The 20,495-nt window shown below is 42.2% G+C and overlaps 1 protein-coding gene and 1 long non-coding RNA gene across 3 annotated transcripts in view; one reads left to right on the top strand and one right to left on the bottom strand.

Moving 5' to 3' along the window:
- The window catches only part of LHPP (phospholysine phosphohistidine inorganic pyrophosphate phosphatase), a 164,946-nt gene that overhangs the window by 9,430 nt on the left and 135,021 nt on the right, over positions 1–20,495 (bottom strand). The gene's annotated exons all lie outside the window — the stretch shown is intronic.
- LOC140914965 (uncharacterized) lies at positions 1,108–19,860 on the top strand. Its single transcript, XR_012160056.2, has 4 exons — positions 1,108–1,289; positions 4,242–4,397; positions 17,009–17,706; positions 17,848–19,860. It is a non-coding gene; the product is annotated as an uncharacterized LOC140914965 (long non-coding RNA).

The following is a 20,495-nucleotide window of genomic DNA, read 5'->3' on the forward strand; positions in this document are numbered from 1 at the left end:
CCATCCTTTCCCTGTTTTGTCTAGTCTGACTGTAACCTTGTTGGGACAGGGAACTGCCTCTTATTCTATAATTGCACAGTGCCTACCACAATGGGATTTCAACTTTAAGTGGCGCCCCTAGGCTTTGCCATAATACAAATAATAATCAAGAAAAAGCTTGGGTCTGCCTCTAATTATTATATGCTTTCTTTTCTTTTCTATTATTATTAAGGCAACATTTTTTAATCAGAGATTACAAAACCCTTCAACAAAAAGATCTAACAATAAGGAATATCATAATGACACCCTGTACCTCACTGCACTATTTCTGGTAAATGCACTTGCAAGAGCAACAGAAAACAAGCCTGTGCAAGAAGTCATCTATGTCACAGATTCCTAGCAACCTCCATCTCGCTTCTCTTACCTCCCAGAACAGCACACATAGCTTAATTGTATTTAATTCCATCTAATTTACATGCAAGAATCCACAAATGGGTTAAATTAACAGCCAAATTGTTTGCTAACATCTAGGGGAAATCTGTGGGTTTGTCTCCTAATTGTTCCATATCATGTGAAAAAGCTACAGTTTTAACAGAGCAGAAAAACAGACTTAGTAGATGAAGTGAGCTGTAGCTCACGAAAGCTCATGCTCAAATAAATTGGTTAGTCTCTAAGGTGCCACAAGTCCTCCTTTTCTTTAGACTTAGTAGAGCGTTTCTTCAGGAAACAAACTGTCAAAATGCAGGAAAACACATGGACTGAGGGGTTAGAGAAGTATTTTCCCCTGTAAATCAAAAACGGGACAAATGTTAGGAACTAGTTACCTAGATCGCTGCTTTCTTGCCCTGTTGGAACACATTTTCTGAGGTGAATAAGTTCACTTTTTAAACACAGGCATGCTGAACAAGTTAAACTGAGGCACTATGCTCATTTGTTTGCTTCCTAGCCAGTTGGCTGCATGGTGATGCTAAAGGGGGTGTCCTCATGTATAAAACTCTACAGATAATATTCATTTAAAAAGAACGAGGTCAATGCTGGTAAGCCTAAAATTAGAACTGAGTGGGTGTGTTTCGGTGTCCAAACACACGCATGCATGTCATACCTCCCTTTGCTTTAGCCCTGTGGGCAGGAAGGGTGCTGAGGTATACTGAAATCCTTTGCTCTGAACTGGAGTACTTGAGAGAGCAGGATTATATTTCAGTGCTCCGCCTATTTACCAGGATGCAGCACAGGGTGGTGAGACATGGACATATGCACTTGTGAACAAACCCAGAACCATAGTCCTGGATGGCAGGCAGCCCAGCAGCAAGGTAAGAATGCTATCAGTGTTGCAGCTCCTTTGTTTTCCCTCAGGATGGGGGGGAAGGGTAGACAGATAGGTTTGGGATGCCAGGTTTTAATGACTGTGCTGGACCTTGAGTCTGTCCAGTTCCTTGATGAACATATAAGAGGACATGAGGAAATTAAAAACAGTTTATGTAATTGCTAAGACTAAAATCAGTGGGGAGAGAATCCTGCTCATGTTCCACTTACATGAAATTTAAGTCATATATTATTAAAAGATCTTTGAGTGCAATTCAGTTGTTTGGGAGTCAGGCCAAGTCCCTCCAACACCTGGGAAGTGCAGGTATTTCATAGCAATTGGAAGCAAAAAAGAAAAAAGAGCTAACAGGGCTAACAGTCACGATACAATATACTGTAGCTACTTGGTGCCATGCTCGAATTTATGGCTTCCTCATGCCCTCCCTCAACCCTGCCTACTGCATATCAGGGTTCCTCTCAGCCAAAGGATTCCCCATTGTCCCAATTTTGTAGCAGTTCTCCTACCCTCTCTGCTTCCTACCACATCTGAGAGCCACTTCATCTTCCCATGCCCCTGACTCCGTAACTCTGAAAGGAGGCGGCCTGATTTTTTCCATCTAGTGTGCAGAATGAGGAGAAAGGAAGCTGACAGCTATGAAAGCGATTGGAATCCTTCAGAGGTTTCTCTGACAATGAAGAATGCCCTTACAGCGGACATGCTGCTGTGACCACTGCCCATTTGTATTCACAGATTGCTTCGGGCACACCCTTCAAATGGAGTGCGTTCAAAGCACAGGGCTATGTCACTCAGGAATAACATAAAAAAACACAGCCAAAGGAAGATGAGACAGTGATAAAAATTGCTGGGGGGCGGGGCAGGAGGAGGGTCAAGCAGGTCTCAGAAATAAAGGGGGAAAGCAGAGCAAAGGCACGATAAATCAGAAAACTAATATCAATGGAGACTGTTTCTGAAAATCTTCTAAGGAACACTGAAAACACAAGATGATTTGGTAAGCATTAGCAAGAAGGTTGGCAATGTGACGCAAGAGAGGAAGGAGTGTTTCCAGTAGTTAGAGCAGGAGACTGGAAGTCAGGTCTCAGGTTCCATTTCTCGCTTTACTCCTGAATCACTGTTTGATTTCTGACAAGTAACTTCACCTCTTTGTGACTCAGCTTACCACCCTGTGAAACAGGTATCATAAAAACCTTCCCAGTCTCCCAATGGGTGTTGTAAGGCTTAAATAAATATAATAAAATGATGGTGATAATACCTTAAGCACCTATACAGGGTTTTTGTCTTCAAAACACTTTACACACTTTAATTAATTAATTAATCCATCCTGATAACATCCCTGAGAGATAGTAAACAAGTATCACCAGACAGAAAGGTTAAGTGACTTGCTCAAAACAAGAGAGAAAGTGAGTACATCAGATTTGCGATAAATCCCAGTTAATTAATGTTCATAAAGAGCTTTGAGACCCTTTGATGAAAAGAGCTATGTACCTTCAAAAAGTTATATATACTACAGCAGGTTTCTTGCATCTTTGATTTCTGAAAAATTCACCATTGTGTGTGCTCTTCCATTTCTAAAACAGAGTAAGTTGGTCTTTTACGAAGAATAAGTACAAGTGAAAAGAAAAGAAAGCCGTTAGGCAAAATAACTCTAATTTGAAATCCTATCCATTTTCTTAGACAATTTACTGCTTCCACCTTAACATTCTCAATGAACGTAGGTCCAGTGCTGCAAACCGAATGAGTTAGTACATCCCTGACTAGCCGTGGGAACTCAGACACAGAGAGCAGGAAACAAGACACAGAATAGTCTCTCTCATGTCAGTCCACTAAGGGCCTGATCCAATGCCCATTCAAGACAATGGTAAGAATACCATTGGGTACATCTACACTGCAAAAAGACCCACAGGACTTGTGCTATGGGCTAAAAATAGCAATGTAGACAGACATTCAGGTTCAGGCTGGAGCCTGGGCTCTGAATCCTGGTGAGGGGGGGAGGGTCTTGGCTCTCAGGCTCTAGCCTCAGTGGGAACGTCTATGCTGCTATTTTTAGCCCTGTGGAGACATCTATGCTGCTATTTTTAGCCCCCTAGTGCAAGCTGTGTGAGCCCAAGTCAGCTGATCCAGGCTCTGAGACTCGCCTCCTTGGGGCTTTTTTTTGCAGTGTAGACGTATTCAGTGACTACAGTGGGTGTGGGATTAGACCCTAAAGGACATATTCTGCAACCCTTACTCATGTTGAGCAGTCCCTTCCTCCACGAGTACTTCCATTCATTCCAATGGGACTACTAATTAAGTAAGGGACTACTCACCATCAGTTGGGGTGGGCACAATCTGGGCCTTAGGGCCTGATCCCAGGCCCACTGAAGTCAATGGGAGTTTTTCCATTGTCTTAAATGGACATTGGATCAGGTCCATTTAGAAACCCTGTCTCTACCTGCGCTAAATCATTCTGAATGTTCAGTCCTCAGCTGGGTGAATTTTTGTGGCTGTACATTTGCAGGGCCACGAATTTATCTGCATCATGTAAACGTGTAGTCCTGTGAGAACCTATCAGTGATTTTCACCCTGATAATGTTCGGCAGCTCACAGCAGAGATCTGTAGCATGTCATCCAAAAGCTGCCCTGAAGACAGCATGCTACTATGCAACTGAGACCCATGGATAATGTATTTCCCATCTGTGAATTTCACCACTCTGATGCGGCAGTCTTTAAACTCAAATATTGTATAACTGCAGTAAGCACACAGCTGGCTACGTATATTTACGGGCAGATTCCCCCTCTCTCGTTCATGTTGGTAGTAACTTACTCCTCAAGTAGTCCCAATTCTCCTATATTTTAGATTTCTGTAGTTACTGTACCAAACAGTCTATAAATATACAATTCTGAGGAAGCGGATGACATGAGGAATTGTACCCCTCCCCCCGCTCTTTATTTTTTCTTTCAGGAAATGTAGCGCATGTGAAGGTACCAGATTAAGAGCTTTGCAGACTGACGCCCTCTCTTTACATGGCCTAAGAATACAGCATGGACAGTAGTAAAGAAAGCTTCTCAACAACCCTCCCACCAATGTGCCTCAGCCTCGTAGGGACCACTGCCAGGGGTGAGAAAGCTGGACAGTTGCCACGTCCATTCAATCTTTGGCCTTTCTGTTGAGACTGCCAACCAGGTGGCAAGTTAGTGCCGGTTCTGATAGTCGCGTCATGGTGACATATATCCCCTAGGGCCAGGCACTCAGCTGAGACCAGCAGCCCAGTTCACATTTCGTAGGCTGCCCCCACTGCACCGATGACGGTATCCATTATGGTCCCTTTGTTTTCTTCACTCATTCCCATCTCCATGCCTTTATCCACAATGCTCTCTGTGCATAGAACAGTCTCACAAAACCTGTTCACTAAGGCCTGGTGCTACCAAAAGCACCACGTGAATGGATCCCTGTTACTTCACAGAGCCCCTCTGCTGTCAGTGGGGCTCTGCAAGCATGAAGGGGCTCACCTGGACAGACCTGGGGGCTACTCTAATTTGTGCCAATTAGCCCTGAGAGTGTGCAATTCCATTTGGTCAAACGAGCAACCCAATGTTAAGAATGTTGCACAATGGTAGCCATTCGGAAGTCAATATCTGCGAATAGTTGCCCTGCAAGTACTATCATTTTGCTTTATACTTAAAACACCACATAGCTGGGAGGGAACTGCTGGTAAGTGTTAAGTTTTAAATGGTGATCACTGTATAAGAAGAGGCCCAGTTTTCACATACTTTGTAGATTCTGTCAAGTGTGGGAGCTAGTTGAACTGGAAATTGCACATGTTAATATACTGGTATGTTACCGGAGGGTTCACATCTGTTTCCTTGATGATAACTTAAGATGTGTCAAGTTTCAGGCAGACTAAGGGCCAAATTCAGAGTGTGGCCTAGTGGTCAGAGCACTGGACTGGGACTCAAGAGGACACGTGGGTTCTATGCCTGGCTCTGCTGAGTGACCTTGGGCTAGTTACTTTACCACCCTGTGCTTCAGTTTTCCCATCTGTAAAATGGAGGTAATAATACTGAATTCCTTTGTAAAGCACTTTGAGATCCACTGATGAAAATTGTTATATAAGAGCTCGGTATTATTATTATTCTCAGCTCATGTAAATAAAGGTAATTCTACTGAAGCACCTAGGGGAAGAGGGTGCAACAGCATAGGCCTTTAAGAAGTTGCACTTGCTTACACCAGGACTGCATTTGGCCCTAAGAGGTTATGGAGCAGTGACCTGAGGTTACTGAACTATATACTATGTATTCAATTTTGTGCATCTTGGACAGGATGTTGCTCTGAACATAATCCAAGTTCAGGCATCCCACAGAACATATGAGACTCCAAATGAGAGATTAAAAATGTGCTTGCTTGCATGAAATGCTAGAAACATCAGTAAACAGAGGACTCGTGCACTGGAAGTGCAAGTGAAAGGCATATTTGTGAGGTTTTGCTAGGATTCCATTGCTCATTAGGAGGAATTTGGAACCTTCTCTGTTGGTATACAGTCGCTTGGTATTGCTTGTGGAATGGGCCTGGCAGCATCTAATTTAAAGAGGATGTTACTTTGTTAAGTATGTTCATGATTGTTGACAGAAGGGTTATTGCCAGACACTTAGAGCAATGTTTCTGAACTTACATTTCAAATAGGAATGGTGAAATCTATGCCCAGCTACAATGAAATGTGAAAGCTATTATATCATTTAATGGACCCTTTTAATCCCTTTGATGACTTCTGAGGGTCTGTTATTTCCTCTTAGAGGAATGGTTCCCTGCATTATGAAGTAGAACGTTGCTTTTCTATTGGCTGTAAATCCTTTTGTGTCTTCTGTGCTGAGTCACTTGAGTTTTTATATACAGTGCATGCTATCATACTCTGGAACTGTACAGCAGAAACGTGGCCTTTGGTATGAGCAGTTGCCATGTATGTTTGTGTAATTGAAATGGTTCCCATGCTGTGTAATCAGAACAGCTTCATTTCTTAAATATGGGTTCATGCAGGGTTCTCCTTTTGTGCATAGCACAGATGTTTTCAATAAAAACAAAAGTCTCCTCCCTGCCCCTCAAAAGTCACACATGCTCTTTGCTGAGAAAAATCTGAGAAAGAACTGCCACAGATTTGCCAAACTCTCCAGCATAGTATGGCATTTGCAAGCATCAGGAGACTGTCCGTTTCCTGCTTGGATTAATTATTGACGAACTATGTGCCTTTGCCATGTGACCTTATTCAATAAATTAAGAAAACATTTTAAAATCCCAAGAAAGGATTTGTGGACATAGACACAAATATACATGTATACAAACATGCATCTTATACACAACTACTGCATTAGCCCTGAACAGATTATGGACTCACTAACACACTGCAGCAGAAATGATTAGCTTCTGGGGCTGGGATTTGCCTAAGGGCATTAGGCACTCAAATCATATTGAAACTCAGTGGAATTTGGGCACCTCACTCCTTTAGACACCTTTTGAAAAGCCCCGCCTGAGAGAACATGTCACTTCATCCTTCTAATTCATTAGACAAGTTCACAATATAATAAATGAATGAAATTCATGCTGACACTTGCATTTGCAAAGCACTTTATGGAAATTTAACTACAAAATGCCTATGGACCTGAACGTTGGGGAGGAAAGGTCTTTTTCAAGCAGTGGAAGAAAGATTTATTTATTTAGGGTTTATGAACTTGTTTGGTGATCTTTAATTATAAAAGTATTGGACCAATTTAATCCGAGGTGTAACTCTCATAAATTCTACAACCACTAATAATGTGATCTTCTAGCAACAAGGTGCCAGTGGCTAAATACCAGGTAGCGTTTAAAGGCTGTTTTCCAGGTAAACTTTTCAGTGAAAATAATACTTCTCTTTGGACAATGTCTGGTGAATCATATATTCTTGCTTTTAATTAGGGATGTGGCTATCAGAAATGCAGTGAGACTCCCAGGAAACCAAAACTAAAGAAGAATGACATCTATGTAATCAATTTCCCATCTCAAATGAAGTGATGCCCTATTCATGGCTAGGAACCAGCATTTTATCACCTTAAAACCTTTTTCAGATGAGAGGCTAAAAAAGTTAAATGTTTCCGAGTTGGAAAATTGAAGCAGCTTTTGGAATCACTTAGCCCAGACAAGCCAGTTGTGTAGGAATGTAGATCACAGAAAGTTCCTTGACCTACCGAACAGGAATGATAGGTCAGTGAAGACTTTTTTCTTTCCTGCTGGCTTTTTATCTGATCTCTCTCAATCACTATCTATATTTTTTATAGTAAGACTCAGCCCCTGCACAGTCAAACTGTATTCAGTGCTCTGTTCAAGAGGTACATTTTCACATGCTTACACCTCTGCAATAAAATGTGGTTTGGTTCATTGGTGATGGGGCAGGGGGTGATGCCATTACCTATTAGATGAACAGGAAAATCATTCATCAAAAGGAAAGACAAACTCTAGAGGCCACAAGCATATCTTTAAAAAGAAACTTATTCTCAAAGTCCAGAAAATTTCATGAGCAGATTTCTGTTTTCAGGTTCTATTTAGGACTGGCCAAAGGACGACAATTCCATTTCGCTAAGGATTTCGAGATTAAAAATCTGGCTTTGTTTACAATTGGCATGAAACCTGAAAACGTAGAAATTCTCCTTTAAGGAAAAATCTGAAAGTGTTTTAGTTTCACAATAATCAGAACACTGTTTCAAGTCTGACATTTTAAAATTGTATATTATAATACATACTGAAAACATTAAAAAATTTTGAAATGAAACCTTGCTTCAAAACAAAAAATTTAAGTGTTTGGTTCCGAAATGTCAATCCCCCCCACATATAAAAATTTTGCGAAAACAGACAGTTTTAGGAAGCGATTCAGTTTCAACAGAACTGCACTTTCCAACAGAAAATGGTTCCATCAAAATGTGTTCTGACCAATTCTAGTTCTAATGAAAATAAGACCTAGTGGTTGGTCTTCTTGAAACGATTGGTAATTTACCACACCCAGTAGATTAGAATCACCCCTCTCGTTGTATCCTACCGGTTGGAATTCCCAGGTTAACAGCCACTTGTTTAACAGCCACTTGGGGCTCTGGTAGCCGCACATTTCCAGTGATAGGTCTTTGTCGATGAAACTTATGCACCATCTCAGCCTAGGCCTGTGAGTTTCTGGGCATGCTGCAAGGCTCATCTATTTCCCCAGGATTTCATGGCAGTGTAAGGCTATTGACTAGAGGGGAGGGGGAATATGTTAACTTTGGGGGGTTTGGAGGTCTGGTAGTTGCCTTTCTGATCTACTGTTGAGCTTGGGGTGTTTTCATATTGTACAGTCCTGGGAGCCCTGGATAGCTAAATATGGCTCTCCTCCTGCAAAGTGATCTGTGTTCCCAGGAGGAGTCTCTTTCTGTTTACTGGAACTCCATGCAAGAGTCTGTCCTTGCAGATCAGCTTGTGGGACTGAGGCTTCATATTTACTAAAAGGAGACTAAGGCTGAGGTTTGCAAAAATGCCTCAAGAACTTGGATTAGAACAAACGAGAATTGGGCACCCACACACCATAGGTGGCTTTGGAAATCTCAGCCTAAATTTATCAGCGTGCCAGGCTCCACTCTTTCTTGATGCTGGAGACCTAACCAGCGAAACACCACCCGCGAAAATCCAGACTAGGCTACCAGCTAGTCATTTTGAAAAGTTATTTGGATGCCCACATTTACATAAAATTTGATCAAAACTACCTGGCACACTCTTTTTTCTCACCTACCTATATTATTATTATTTCCCTGCAGACTTTCTGCATGGCAGGCTTGGTTAAAATCTTCATAATATAACTCCATAAACTTGCTAAACATGGCTGCTTGCATCAAGAGAGGGAATTGCATTGTGTATCTCCAAGGTCACACCTCCATATTAGAGACGGAGGCAGCCATGAACCACATTGTCCAATGCTAGTGGCTGAGTTTGAAATGTGGACTGAGCGCTCTGGATGACCGCTGTACAGTGACAGTGCGGTACTATATGCGTTCCAGAAAGAGTTCTACCATTGAATTCTACATTAAATACACAATGGAACAAACTCTGCCCAAAGGGCAATGAGAAGTCACCAATTTTTTGATATACCTGGGGGTGGAATATAACACCATCAATGCACCAACCCCACTATCCACAGGGTCTTGGGGGAAGAATAACATAAACGGGTGTGCCAAAAAAGCCAGCACAGGGTAACTCTACACTGCAATTAGAGCCCACGGCTGGCCTGTGCCAGCTGACTCGGCCTTGTAGGGTTCGGGCTAAGGGGCTGTTTAACTGTGGTGTAGACATTAAGGCTCGGGCTGCAGCCCAAGCTCTCGGACCCTCCTACCTCACAGAGTCACAGAGCCCAGGCTTCAGCCCAAGGCTGAATGTCTACACCGCAGTTAGCCTGAGCCCCTAAGCCTGAATCAGCTGGGCCAACCGTGGGTTTTTAATTGCAGTGCAGACATACCCATAGAGGCCCAACTGTTTTAACCACTTAGGAACACGCAAGTAACTTGTAAAATGAAGGGCAATGGGCTTTCAAACTAACTGGTACAGACCCACAGTCTAGCTTTGAGCTGGTGCATTGCTAATCACTAAAGAAACTGCTCAGAGTAACTTGAGGATGTGCAGCTCACTGATTTAAATCAGGGGTTGCTGCCACTTCAAAAGCATCCATTTCACTGTAAACACTGCACATTATGGTTTGTTTATTGAGCCGCTCTGTAAACCAGACTTACAGTGCCTTCTCTTCTGTACCTTGCCTGCTGCTAATGGGTACCTGGCCCCACCTTCAATTTTCATAGCATCAGGCAAGCAAAACAGGTTTGCTTGAAAAAAACCGAGAGAATTACAAATAAACACGAACGTTGATTGTCGAGATTCCCATGAACCAGTTTCACAGACCAACTTCTTCAAATCTACATTGCCTAATTTAGGAGCGGCGGAAGCTCCCTAAAAGTGTGTGTGTGGGGCTGCCGGTTCCTGAACCGTGGCCCCGCCCCCACACTGTCCCGTCTCCCCAAGGCCCCACGCCCATGCTGCCCATTCCCCCCAAGGCCCTGCTTCTGCACCGACTTCCCCCCCCATTCTTTTAAAAGTGATGGGGCCCCCATGACCCCCTACTGCCCCCCGTTCCGGCGCCTCTGGCCTAATGTATTCATACAGCGCCTCTTGGATTAGAGGGTGTAAGCTCTTTGGGGCAAAGACTGTCATTTTCTAGATAGTTGTACAGTGACTAATACAATGTAGCTGACCTTAAGATGCTATTGCAACATATATATATAAAAATAAACACACACCCCATTTTTCATGCCTGCATTTGCCTGTTCATGTTTTCTAATAAAACTCAAGTTCCATTGTTTGGAACAGTGAAGTTTGTCACCCGTCCTTTTTCTTTGGGCCAGTCCTAATTTTCCAGGGGTTACTGCCAATTCTTGTATGGCTACCCCGCCTGATGCTGTATGATCCGGAGAAGGGAAAAGCCCTTGTGTGCTTCATCAGGGCATCCTGCTGAATAAATTCCCAGAGGTAGCAACCCACAGTGCTATTCTGCAGACTTTCCATCACTGCTCCAACTGACAGTCCAATCAGCAGCTGTGTCTTCTGTTTTGTGTCTACGATGAGAAAAACAGGCCTGTCTGGCAGCTGAGCAGGTAAGGAAGCTAGCATTGTGTTGTGTGCCTGCAGTCTCTGAGCTACGACAGAGGGCCTGTTTGGGCAGTAAGCTCCTAAAACAGACATAAATCAAGTCTATTCTATTCAGCACTTCATTAGGCAGCTCATGGGTGGGTGGGGAAGTCTAGCAATCAACAACAGAGATCTTAGGATCATCTACCCCACCAGAGACAGATAAGAACTGTGCTCCGCTATCAATGCCTATAAAGGAGTGAACCTGTTCAAAGAGTGAGAACACTTTGCCTGAAAACACTGCATTTATGTAGCATACTTCACCCAAGGATCTCAAGTTCTTAACAAACCTGGAAGGAAATGAGAAAAGATCCGCCCAGTGCAGCAGAGAAACAGGACCATCATGGAACTAGCAAGGGCTCTCTGATTCTCTGTCTGGCTCTGCTCCCACTTGACCCAAACACAGACAGTCTAGCATTGACAACAACTAGCTAACATATTTTCAAAGATGTCAAACCCTGTCTACACTTGTGTTTAAAAACACATTACTGAAAGCATGTTAGCTAACATTTTTTTAAACAAAAAGAAAAGGAGTACTTGTGGCACCTTAGAGACTAACCAATATATAGCTCACGAAAGCTTATGCTCAAATCAATTGGTTAGTCTCTAAGGTGCCACAAGCCCTCCTTTTCTTTTTGCGAATACAGACTAACACGGCTGCTACCCTGAAACCATTTTTTTAAATACAACATATTTTCCTAGTCTGGACGTGCCCAGGGAGTTAGTGTCAGCACAAGGAGTACAACACTGGCATTCCTGGCTCTGAGCCCTCTGTTTAGACCATTAGAACACTCAAAGATGGGAGGTAATTAATTGCCCTTCCTCTCAGATTGGTGTTCGTGCTCCTTAGTGCTCCTTATTTGGAGGTTATTAGCATATCCTTCCCTATTGCCATCTACAGCATGTGTTCAGTCCTTGCAGATTCAAGGTGAACTCCTGGCTCCACTGAAGTCAATGGGAGTTTTGCTGAAATCCTGGCCCCATTGAGGTTAACTGGGATTTCACACTCAGTATGTTGTATTTTAAATAATCCTAAATATGAAAGAATTACTAGCATATACTCAGGTTAGAGCGATGAAAAATCTCAAAGATATTCAGGATGCTTAGATTCAGTTCCAAGCGATCTAGACTATAAGATCTTCAGGGCAGAAACTGTTTGCTATTCTTATATAGTGTCTAGCACAAAGTTCTTGGCTGGCCCTTAGAAACTTCCATAAATAACATAGTTAATAACAAATAATAATAATCCTTCCAAATGGCTCCTAGATGTTATGCTATGTAATAACAGATCAATATTCCAATGGTAGTTTATCGTGGATGATTGCTAATAGGAGTATTATTCAGACACCCAAGCCTTGACATTTGAAATATTATGCTTTTTAGGGCTATCGTTTTACTACTTATTTGTACTGAACCTGGCACCCTGGGGTCCTGGTCCCTGAATGCAGGCTGCAATATAAACAATAGTAATCATTTCATTCTCAGATCCTGATAGCACTACCTTTGTGAGGCTAAAAGGGTTTCTAAAAGGGATCTGTATAGCTCCTAGAACTGACACATAACATGCACACAACAGCTGTAAATCAAAAGGATGACTCACATGAGGAATGGTTCTCTTTGGAATGTCTTCACCAAGTTCAATATGATGGATGATGTGATTTTTTTACCAGCATAGGTAAATTATGGTTCCTGGGTGTCTGACCTCTCCCAAGTGAGATCAAAAACAGTGCGTGTGTGTCATGCCAGAGTGTACACTTGCATTTCTAGTAAAGGTCCAAAAAGCACTAGTCATAGTTCAGCAGGACATTTCGCACTCTCTGGCTCTTCCCCCATAACCCTGTAAGGGTTCGTGCTCAGAACCTCACGGGATCAGACTCAGGTTTGTAAATTTCTTTTCTTTTCTAAAATATTAAATTGATGAAAAAGTTTTATACTTTTTAAATGGAGGGGAAAAAGAAAACGGGAACAGCAGCTTTCTGATTGCTTCATCCTCTTGAGTTTGTGAGTTCTGCTTTTTTCTGAGCACTTTTGCTGGGGCTTTTTCCCTCCTTTCTCATCCACTTTGAGTGAAGTGTAGTCCTTAGGAAAGTCAAAATTCCACAGCACCATCCATAGCCAGGGACAGTGTAGGTGCTGCTACAACCTAAGTTTGCTGGGAATGGGATGACTTTATGAAGCACATTTAACAGTACCCTTTTAATTTATTACTTTGTTACCTATTGCACTACAAATAGCAAGCCTCCAAGGATAACTTTATAATTAGAGTGAAACAGCACCATTAACACACTTTGCTGAATCCTTTAATGGATTCCTATGGTTAGACATAGTTACAAAATATGGAAAAGTAACACATTACAGGGATTTGCAAGACTGGCAAAGAGAAATCTGTGGAAGGCTAATCAATCTTCTGTGCTGTTTTATTCCTGGTCTATGATTAAACAGTAGCTTTAAATGCTAGTTTGGTATTTAAAAAAATAAAAAAAGAATACTTAAGTCCTTATGTGTAAAGGACTTATTAGATCATAAAGAGACAGACTTCAACCTCATTAAAAGAAAAGTTAAATGAAACATTTTAACTTATAGCACAGTACATTAACGCTCAGCAATGTAAGAGTCTTGAGTTAATTGCCTATTGCTTCCCCACCATAAATTATCATCTTCACTAATGGTACAGAAGAAGAACATTCATCCGGACCTGCTTATAAACTATATGATCATTTCCAAATATAGATCGCAGTTGGTGGTTCAAGCTGGAGGGAAAGAATTAATTCACAGTAGGTGGGTGCAATGGGAACACTTGGAAAAAGTGCATTTGACACTCCCATTTTGTACAAGCAAGCAAGAAATTCATATATTCAACCCAAGTGAAACTAGCAGATTGAGCTGCAATTACCCAATTTTCACACAGATATGCAGATTTTGGGGATGCAATCAATCTTCATGAATATTTGTTGGTGCACCTATTCCACATATGCGTGGTGATAGCCTCCTATAAAGTACTCTAAATGTTTTTACTGCTGTGTATTTTTTTAGTTTAATAACTATGCAATATGGGGTTAAAGGGTAGGGCATGTCCTGTAATGATTTAATATATCACTGTGGGACACGATGCATTCTCTAAAACTCTCAGTTTGCTATCCTGCAGCAATGATCTCCACAGCCATTAGGCTTACTGTTTTATTGTTGAAAGCAGCCATGACACTTTTCATTTGGCATTTGTTTTTATTGATACCTGTGTTAAATGACCCCAAACTGCACATATATTAAGGGTGTATTTCTATCTTGTGGCTCTGGTGAGATAGGTATGATCTATTTTTTTGCTGAAGGTCTATGGTGACATTACAAACCAGGAGTGCAAACTACTAATCCATCTCTGCCAGGCCTACTTCTAACAGTCCAAACCTCTAAGCAGCTTCACACAGAAATAAGAGGTTTATGCCGTTGGAAAGTGGAGTCCGCAACCAGACCCAGCTTTCCAGTGAGATTCTCACCATTTGCTTGCGGCCCAGGAAAATCCAGAAATATTAGGCTTTATAGTTGTGAGGTTTCTGTATGGAGAAAAGGTGGTTCATTTTTAGAAGTTTTAAAAATATATTAGCTATTATTTCCTCCCTGTGAATCTTGTAGAGTTGAATTCATGCTAGCAAAGGCAGTCAGAATTTACAAGTGTGTTTGTCTGCGTGTACACACACACAGACATCCCCACCCCTTTCTGCATGCTTTTAAACAACAGTGATCTTAACTGTGCAGAGATCATAGAATCATAGAATCATAGAATATCAGGGTTGGAAGGGACCCCAGAAGGTCATCTAGTCCAACCCCCTGCTCAAAGCAGGACCAATTCCCAGTTAAATCATCCCAGCCAGGGCTTTGTCAAGCCTGACCTTAAAAACCTCTAAGGAAGGAGATTCTACCACCTCCCTAGGTAACGCATTCCAGTGTTTCACCACCCTCTTAGTGAAAAAGTTTTTCCTAATATCCAATCTAAACCTCCCTCACTGCAACTTGAGACCATTACTCCTCGTTCTGTCATCTGCTACCATTGAGAACAGTCTAGAGCCATCCTCTTTGGAACCCCCTTTCAGGTAGTTGAAAGCAGCTATCAAATCCCCCCTCATTCTTCTCTTCTGCAGGCTAAACAATCCCAGCTCCCTCAGCCTCTCCTCATAACTCATGTGTTCCAGTCCCCTAATCATTTTTGTTGCCCTTTGCTGGACTCTCTCCAATTTATCCACATCCTTCTTGAAGTGTGGGGCCCAAAACTGGACACAGTACTCCAGATGAGGCCTCACCAATGTCGAATAGAGGGGAACGATCACGTCCCTCGATCTGCTCGCTATGCCCCTACTTATACATCCCAAAATGCCATTGGCCTTCTTGGCAACAAGGGCACACTGCTGACTCATATCCAGCTTCTCGTCCACTGTCACCCCTAGGTCCTTTTCCGCAGAACTGCTGCCTAGCCATTCGGTCCCTAGTCTGTAGCTGTGCATTGGGTTCTTCCGTCCTAAGTGCAGGACCCTGCACTTATCCTTATTGAACCTCATCAGATTCCTTTTGGCCCAATCTTCCAACTGGTCTAGGTCCTTCTGTATCCTATCCCTCCCCTCCAGCGTATCTACCACTCCTCCCAGTTTAGTATCATCCGCAAATTTGCTGAGAGTGCAATCCACACCATCCTTCAGATCATTTATGAAGATATTGAATAAAACCGGCCCCAGGACCGACCCTTGGGGCACTCCACTTGATACCGGCTGCCAACTAGACATGGAGCCATTGATCACTAAACTAAAGATTAGGATCACTAAAGATTAGGATAGCATCTAATTTAGGCACACTTGGGATGACCTTGTTCTCTGATTCTGTACTTAAATGTGTTCATGAATCTCTTGATAGCAGTTTCTATTGATCACAGTGACACCTGTTGGTAAGAAATGCCAAAGACTATCCCTGCAGCAACCACTTGTGCCAAGAGCAGATATTTCTGTGAGAACATTACAAACTATTGCTTCACCTTCTTGCCGTAAGCAAAGAAACAATAAAAAAAAAATCTGTAGCAAGATCCAACTAAATTGCTATTCAAGGGCAAGTAAGCTTATTATTTTTTAAAACACATCTTTTTGGGCTAACCTAAGGCATTTCATTTCCCCCCTCCCCCAGCCCCCAAAGGAGCAGTGGAGACTTAGGTTCTTGTTTGGGTCCCAATCCTGCAGGCTGAGCCACAAAGGCTGATCTCTAAGCCTGCATGGAGTCCCATATTGGCCCAAGGTGGGCCCAAGGGTACATCGGAACCAATCATCCTGGAGGATCAGGACTTTAAATTGCAATTCAGGAGGCAGAACAGTGAGATTCTTCCACAGTGCTCAGTGTTTAGATTCAGAAGGCTAGATTCTCAGCTGTTGTGAACTGGTGTAGCTGCACTGGCTTCACGGAGCCATAGTGATTTACCCCAGCTGAGGATTCGGCCCAGTATCTGGGAACTTCTGAACCTCTGCTGAACCCTCCTTGTGTGTAACTCACATGCTGTCGACATGAGCAAATTTAATACTCAGCGATTTCCCACGAAGATCTTGCAATAGGTCATAATGCCCTGAGCTGTTATTTCACTGTCAATAGTGGTGGGTGGTGGCAGTGCTATGGATCTAAAGCTTCCCTTTATTCACTGATTATTATTAACACTTGTCTCTGGCATTGAAATGCATATCCACAAACCTCCTTCTGTCCCAGTGTCAGCGATAATATGGACCAAAAGCATCTGGCTCTAGAGCTAGAGTGCTCAGGAGAAGAAAAAAATGCACTGACACAGTTCACTTACATTGCTAGTGCATTGGCTTGGTGCAGGAAGTGTTGATGAAAGGAGTGACACATGTTAACAGTAAAGATCTTGTCAATGTCAAAACAAAACTAATCCTAATGAAAACAGCATTTACATTGTTAATGTTCCAGAACAGCAGAGTGTGTGAGCCTTTCAACTAGATTTGCTCAGCTCAATATGTTTTTTCTTCCCACAGTTAATGCTGAGCTCCAAATACTTAGGGCTCGGGCTCTTACGGTACCTCAGGGGAGATGCTGAGCAGCTATTATTGCCTCGGTGAACTCACTGGGAGTTGAGCCACTCTGTACCGGGGAATGGAAGGTGCTCCGAACCTCTCCGGATCAAGTCTTTAAAATCCAAAACTTGAATGAAGTCTCCAGGGAAAAAGTGAGAACAAGTCTCACAAAAATTGAAGGACAACATGTAAGTGTTACCGTTATGCAAATAAATAATCACCATCATGGCCACCGCAATATATGATTTTAAATAGAAAATTGAAGTTAGACATTTTAACTGAAATAAATAATTCCTATGGGGGAATGTGCTCAGTTGGTTGGAGCCGGAAACTAGGAATCAGATTTATTGGGTTCTGGTTCCATCTGTGCTACTGATTTTCCGTGTGACTTTGGGCATGAAGTTTTGTCTCTTGTGCCACACTTTGCCTGTGTGTTAATGGATATAATAATACCTGAAGCCCAGATACTCCGGAAATATGTGCTTCAGAGATACCATGCAGATATTAATAACAAATTGCACAGCACAGAATTTTAAAAGTATTTTAAATACACTACAAAGAACAATCATGAAGCTGCTAACTTGAAAAGCCATGAATGGGACACAGGCAATGAACAGCTGCATGAATATAGAGCAACGCAGAAGACCTGGAGAATTGCTGTAAGATAATTTCTATTATTTTAAAAAATATTTATGGATTTATCTATTAATATTAATCTATTTATATGATTAATCTATTTATGGATTTATCTATTAATATAAATATTAATATTTATCTATTAATTTAAAAATTTTTTACAGTGCATACACCCAGGCCTCACCGGCTAATAGAAGTGACCTTAAAACAACATGGGAATTCCCTGCTCTCAGCTCTGCACTGGGATGGGAAAGGTCTTCCCCCACAACCTGCTCTGCATCATCAGACTGGACTCCCTGCTATCAAGTATCAGTATAATATTAGCATTCACTGTGATAATGCCTTCACAGTTATGGGGATGCTGAAATAGTGACAGCTATCCTGGAAAGTCTTATATATAGTGACATCAGGATTTACTTGCATTATCCAACTCTCTGATGCAGGTTTTCCATTAATTGGGTTCAGGCTGATATATGCTTTAGATGATACAGTGCTTACACTTCAGTGGAGGCAAGTAAGTCCCCTGCTCACTAAGCCACTAGCCGAAAGTGACCCTCACATTGAAAAGAATACATCTGCCTGGGGTAGAATGTAACCTGCACACAAAGTCTGTAATCAGTGCAGCAGGTAGCTGGCCACAGATGTTGACATGTACCTATGTTGGTGCTTCACAAAGTCCATTGGTTCCTAGTTCATTTTGGGACCAAATTCAAAATACTGAACCTAAGCTACTCTCCCTTAATGGAATGGCACTGGCTAAGTACCTCATCACCCAGGATGCTTTGAGAGAGATGCTCTCTCTCCATGAATAGAGCAGCTACAGAATCCCAGGACAAAACATTCAGGTACAGGAGACCTTGTATTCTCAGCAGCAGGACCCCAGTTACGGAGTTCCTGGGCAAAGAGAATCAGACTGAGCCCAAGCCTGACTGTTCAGCACAAAATGTCCCCTTTATCAGAAGGCCTTTCCCATTTAAACACAACATGTGAATTCCCGGCAACCAGGGAAAGGCGAGAGGACCACACCTCTGAACTTTGATAATTTCTTCATAAATCTCAGACAATGCTTAGAAACCAAGGGGATCAGCCAAGATATCAAAAGCATTTCTTAGAGGGAGGAACAGGTGGTGGGTGTTGCAGCAGACAGGGGTGGTCCACTTTTTTGATTTCTAGATCTCCTCTGAAAGTCCAAAGGTCTTGGAGAAGACTGTTGTGGGTGGTACTGAAACAGTCTGGAGCACTGTGCCATTTGGGACCTACTTCGCTGTCTCTTCATTTCAGGAACATGAATTCCGAGGCAATCTGAGTAAGCATGTAGATTTTACAGTGCTTAAGAAAAATCAGCTGCTAGAAAGTAAGTTAGTCTCAATCTTAACTAAGTGGTGCTGTTGCCCCATTGTAATGTGATGCATACTTTGGGCATTGGTTAGCCACGGGGGAACGTGTTACTTGGCCCTTCCCTTGCTCTTCAGCAGCTTGATAAGACTTCTCAGAAGGGTGCAGGGTGTTTGCCTTTGCTCTCTGCCTAGGTCTGTTAATCTCCTTGACATTTGGAGGCTTTTCAGCCTCCTATAGCATTTGTTAGATGTATTCAAGTTTTCAGGGCCTGATGAAATTCATCCCAGGGTATTTAAGGAAGTAGCTGAAATAATCTTGGAACCATAAGATTCCAATTATCTTTGAGAACTCATGGAGGGCTGGTGATGTCCCAGAGAACTGGAGAAAGGCAAACCTATCTTTAAAACCAAAAGGACCCTGGGAATTATAGATCAGTCAGTCTAACTCCGATACCTAGAAAGATACTGGAACAAATTATTAAACAATCAGTTTGTAAGCACCTAGAGGATAATATCATTATAAGGAATAGCCAGCATGGATTTGTCAAGAACAAATAATGCAAAACACCTAATTGCCTTCTTTGACAGGGTTACTTGCCCAGTGGATAAGCAGAAGCAGCAGACATGATATATTTGATTTTAGTATGGCAATTGACACAGTCCCACATGCCATTTTCATAAGCAAATTAGGGAAATGGTTTACTATAAGGGGGAGTGCAAAACTGGTTGAAAGAGTAGTTATCAATGAGGAGTCCGGTGACACCTTGAAGACTAACAGATTTATTTAGGCATAAACTTTCATGGGTAAAAAACAGTGCTTAAGAAAAATCACTTCAGATGCATGCACTTCGGAAGTGGGTTTTTTACCAATGAAAGCTTATGCCCAAATAAATCTGTTAGTCTTTAAGGTGCCAGCGGACTCCTCGTTGTTTTTGTGCATGCAGACTAACACAGCTACCCCTCTGAAAGTTATCAGTGGGTCACTTACAAACTGGGGGGATGTATCTAGTGGGGACCTGCAGCACTCGGTTCTGGGCTGCTACTATTCAATATATTCATTCTTTAACCTGGATTAGAAAGTGCTTATAAAATTTTCAGATGACACCAAGCTGGGAGGGGCTGCAAGCAGTTTGGAGTACAGGATTAGAATTCAAAATGACCTTGACAAATTGGGGAACTGGTTTGAAATGAATAAGATGAAATTCAGGAACAACAAGTGCGAAGTACCGCACTTAGGAAGAAAAAATGAAATGCACAACTACAAAATGGGGAATAACTGGCTAGGAGGTAGTACTGCTAAAACGTATCTGGGGTTATATTGGATCACAAATTGAGTATGAGTCAACAATATGATGCAGTTGCAAAAAAAGGTAAATATCATTCTGGATTGTATTGACAGGAGTGTGATATCTAAGACTTGGGATGTAATTGTGTACTATTTGGCACTGGTGAGACCTCAGCTGAACTCCTGTGTC

The sequence above is a fragment of the Lepidochelys kempii genome, chromosome 7 (assembly GCF_965140285.1).
Source record: "Lepidochelys kempii isolate rLepKem1 chromosome 7, rLepKem1.hap1, whole genome shotgun sequence".
In the NCBI taxonomy this organism is placed as follows: Eukaryota; Metazoa; Chordata; order Testudines; family Cheloniidae; genus Lepidochelys; species Lepidochelys kempii.